Source organism: Palaemon carinicauda, chromosome 2 (genome assembly GCF_036898095.1).
Source record: "Palaemon carinicauda isolate YSFRI2023 chromosome 2, ASM3689809v2, whole genome shotgun sequence".
Classification (NCBI taxonomy): domain Eukaryota; kingdom Metazoa; phylum Arthropoda; class Malacostraca; order Decapoda; family Palaemonidae; genus Palaemon; species Palaemon carinicauda.
In genome coordinates, this window is record NC_090726.1 from 1,189,657 (window position 1) to 1,194,656 (window position 5,000).

The 5,000-nt window shown below is 39.9% G+C and overlaps 1 pseudogene; it reads right to left on the reverse strand.

The window, feature by feature from the left end:
- LOC137614705 (uncharacterized) overlaps window positions 1-5,000 on the reverse strand; it is a 40,720-nt pseudogene that overhangs the window by 389 nt on the left and 35,331 nt on the right.

Consider the following 5,000-nt stretch of genomic DNA (forward strand, 5'->3'; position numbering starts at 1 on the left):
TTTGCATTGCAGAAGGCCGCTTCTTGGAGGGGACCCCACTTCAGGTCCTTTGGCTTGCCCTTGACGGAGGCGTAGAGGGGAGCAAGAGTGGCGGCAATGGCTGGCAGAAAACAATGATAATACTTGATCATGCCCAAAATTTCCTGCAGAGCTTTGACAGTCGAGGGCACAGGGAAGTCCTGAACGGCTGCTACCTTCTCAGGGAGGTGATGGACTCCTTCAGATCTGATTCGGTGGCCTAAGAACAAAACTTCATTGGCGCCAAAGGTACACTTGTCATACCGGAATACAAGGCCATTTTGCTGCAGGCGGTCGAGTACAATGCACAGGTGACGGAGGTGTTCCTCTTTTGAGGAGGAGAACACAAGTATGTCGTCAACATAACATACACAGCAGGGGAGGTCCCCTAAGATGCCATCCATGAGACGTTGAAACGTGGCCCCAGCATTACGAAGGCCAAAACAGGATTAATGGAAGGTGTATGTACTAATTGGAGTGGTGATGGTGGTCTTGGGGATGTCTTCTGGGTTCATAGGCACCTGATAATACCCCTTCAGGAGGTCGAGCGTGGAGAAAACTTTTGTTTTGTGTAGGTAGGAGGTCCCGTCGGCGATGTTTGGGTAGGGGTAGTGATCCGGTTCTGTTTGCATGTTTAGGCGCCTGTAATCCCCGCACAGATGGAGGGAGCCGTCTTTATTCAGAACAATGTGTAAGGGTGACGACCATGAGCTGGAGGCCTTTTGGCAAAGGCCCATTTCCTCCATTTCGGCGAACGTTTGTTTGGCGGCTGCCAATCGTTCCGGTGCCAGACGTCTGAATTTTGCGAAGACTGGGGGTCCCGTCGTCTGGATATGGTGATAAATACCGTGCTTGTCAGGAGCCGTGGGCGTTTGGCAAAGTTCTGGACGTTAAAATTACGGGTACGACGTGAGGAGGTGGGCGTAGGCATCCGTGGGTGCGCTGATCTGGAGAGCGAGGTTGGAGGGGGCGGTTTAAAGAGGTGTCGACAAGTACGAGTCTGCATTGACCAATCGCCGGTGGGCAACATCGACCAGAAGGTGGAAATGAGAGAGGAAATCTGCACCAAGGATTGGCAATGTGACATCAACAACGAGAGACTTCCAATTAAATTTACCATTTCCAAACGATAATGTGAGTTTCTTGTAACTGTAGGTGGGTATCGCAGATCCGTTGGCAGCTACCAAGCAGATGTCGGCAGATGTAGACAGACTACGTCGTGTAATAAAGAGTTCCCTTGGCAAAAGAGAACAACAAGCACCCATGTCTACCAAAAATCGCACGCCCGTTCCTGCATCATGTAAAAAGAAAAGATTAGAAACGCGAGAGGCCACCGCCACGAGCGTTGGCCTACTTACACTGACAATCCTTGGCACATTTCTTCGCGGTTGCCCCGAGTCTGTTGTGGTAGTAGCAAAACTGCAGCGGATGGGAGGTAGTAAGTGGCTTTAGAAGTTGTTGGTTGGAGCGCGAGTGAGTGGTGGGTGGTGGGTGTCACCGCTTCAGCACGTCACGGGGTAGGCGTGTATATCCTACGGCATTCACGATAGGTTTGGTTGACGTTGAATAGGTGTCCCCTTCGTCAGGAGTGGAGGCGTTGATGGAGGTCTTAAAGTGGCCCTCCATAAGGGCGGCGGGTTTGGTCATCAAGTCCTTTATGGGTAAACTATCGACATCGGGTATGTCAGCGCGTACAGGTTCGGGTAAACGGCGTATCCAAAGGGCACGAAGTAGGTTCACCTCATGAGGAGAGCCGTCTGCGGCAGGTTGCAGGCAAGCGATACTGGTTATTTCCCTGAGGGCGAGTGAAGCCCTTTGGTCCCCCAGTGGTTGTTGAGAGAGCTGAAAAAGCTTTGCTATACGTGAGGCTGGCGATGGCAAGTACTGCTGTAGAAGGTATGTTTTGAGGGCGTCCTACACTATTGGGGTGTCTCCTTGTTCACAAAGCCAGTCGGATATTTCCGGGAAGGTGTCCTCGGGTATCACCGCGAGAACATAATATGCTTTGGTGGTTGAGCGAGTCATGCCCTTGATGCGAAACTGGACTTCTGAGCGCTGAAACCAAGCAAACGCCTCACCGCTGGCGACTGACGAAAGTTTCAATGGGGCAGCGGCAACTTCTGGGGAGTCCGCCATAGTACCAACGATGGAGAGGCGAGGGGGTGGTGGAAGGCGGGAGGAGCCAGTCGACTTCCGGGGTCACCAATGTAATGAGCCGAGAGAAGGTTGTGACTCAAAGGCAAGATGATAGCAACTGAGTAACTTTATTACAGAACACTCGCCTTTATATACAAAAACTCAATGCAACCGGAAATTTCCTATTCAACCGACACCGCACCAGTTAACAGTTAACGGTGAGAAAAACAGACACGTTATTTCAGGTTCAATGTTAGTGCGAGGGGAGAGCGAAGATACAAGCATAATATATACACAAAATTAAATGTCGTTACTATGTATGATCGTGTGACATACGGTTGGTACATAGTACTTTTTTGCAAAGAATTTTATATATGTTACCCGGGAAAAAAAATCATAATAAACAGGCTTTAACGTCTTATGAGTCCCCATAAGCCGTTCATTAAGCGAATTTTTTCTTATAGTGTTAGTCTTATTTTAATAAAAATAAAAGAGTAGTGATTTATGTATGATGAGTGTTTCTTTATATTCTTTGCTTAACTCGTATTTTATTTGTGATCAAGGTGCGCATATTTAACTGGGTGTATATTAACTTCTGATATTCCGCATATCAAGTTATTTATTATTCATTGTAATTGAACTTATGTATAACAACTTAATTCCAGAATAATTTTGATTGCATAACAAAAAACAAAAAAAAAATTTATCTTTTTTTTCTTGGAATCAATACTGCTAAGCAGCGTTTTCCCCCTGAATCGTAAAAATTTATATCTATTTATATATACAAGAAGATTATGAAAACAAGTGAATAAGAATTTAAAATAAAAAAACTTGATTTATCCAGACTTTTAACGATGCTTTTAATCTATATCATGATTATGTTCGATGTATTATAAAGCAAGAGAAAAGAGAGGAAATTATATTTCAAAATGTTTTGACATATATCTAAAGGCTAGAAATATCACTGTAAAAATGTTGAATTCTTTAACTGTTTTACACGTGTGTGAATTAGATAAAACATAGGTTAAAGCGAGAATTCCTTTTGTAAGCAGAGCTCTGCCCGGCACCTATTCCTGAGTGATCGTACCTTTTATGAAAATGAATATCCAAGGAATCCACATCGTCATGACACAGCTGTAAGAGAGCAGTAATGATTGCACATGTCAGTTGGTCGAAATGAAAGTCACACTTATGTGCGAGTGTCAAATGCTTTTCCACAAACTTCAATTTCGTTTTATAATCCAGGAATCTAATTATTATTTTATCTTTAGAAGGGAAACGTAAATAAACAAAATAAAAGGAAATATTTATGAAACTATATGTCAATTAAGGTTGCAGGTTGTACCAGGGAAGTATTATTGTCCCATTGAACTATACTGTGTTGAAATAAATTGATAAATTAAATAGACATTCAATAAATGAATAAAAAATCATAAATAAATAAATAAGACGATTTTCCTAGTCTATAACTTATTTAGAAAATCTGAAGTATTTTAGAATATTCATGTAGTTTATTTATGTCTTGATACTGGATACTAAATCTTTTATAGATACACACACAGACATACAAACACATATAAACACACAAAAGAATTATATGAAGGTTTTAAAGGCCAGATAAATCTTTTAGATTTTCTTTGCTCAATGCAAAATATATTAATTAAGAAAAAAATTAACACGAATTTCTCTGCAAAAAAAGGAAAAAAAAGTAATAGGAAAAAATACTTTATATCAAATTTTTAATCACCTATAGCAGCCTCAATAGTTTTCTTGATTTGATAGAATTTTACTATTTTCTTTTTTGAAAATACCTATTTTTGAAAGATAGAGCCAATATTTTGAGGAACTTTGTTTATCAAAGACAAGGACCGTATATCACAGTTTTATTTAATTTATTAAAATGTGTGGCTAACGCTACCAATGATTTATATCCTTCGTTTTTCTTTACTTCTTTTCCAATTCTTTGAAGATATACATAAATACTGAAAATTAGTATAACTCATCTATAAAAATACATAGGATACTGATTAAAACACCGCTTGCTGTGAATATCATTATAATGATTTAAAAATTACTTGTTATTGGAAAGAAAAATATGTAAGGTTCAACACTTTTATACAGAGATATTGAACAGAATTCTATCAGTCACTACATATCCAGGACTACTTTAAACCAGCCACGTTTGAAACGGTGTTGTTATTCTTTTTGAATATCATTGCCAGATTTTTTTTTTGCTGTTTTTTTTTTTATATTGAATATAGCATTCACTTCTGGAAGGTATCATTGTTGTTATCATTGTTGTTATTACCTCAGCCAACGAATTTGAGAGAAGGTTATGTTTTCGCCCCTGTTTGTCTATTTGCACGTTTGCCCGTTTGTCTCTTCGTTTGTTTGTTAACAATTTCTTAGCAACATTTTAATCCAAAGAGTAGTGAAACTTTCAGGGATTAATTTTTATGTTGAGAAATGAAAGTGATTCAGTTTTGAAAGTCTTAGGTCAAAGGTCAAGGTCGAGCAAAATGACGACCGAATTAACCCTAACCTTAACCATAAGTTCGCATATGGTTGTCATACAGACTTCATATACGCTTATGGTCTAAACTGATTCTGGGAAAGGCAAGCTGGTTTCAAGTAATAGGCTGCCGTGGGGGAGGTCTGCACTCTCAGAATGCTTTTCTAGTTTATACTATTATCATTGTTAAAATATTTAGTCTAGGCTTATATAAATCTAGCAACAATGACCACAATTTCAAAAGCCGATCCAAAATGAGTACGTGCCATATAAAAAAAAAAAAAACATTGTCGAGAATAAGTTAAACTTTGAATATTAGCTATAATCTTTCATA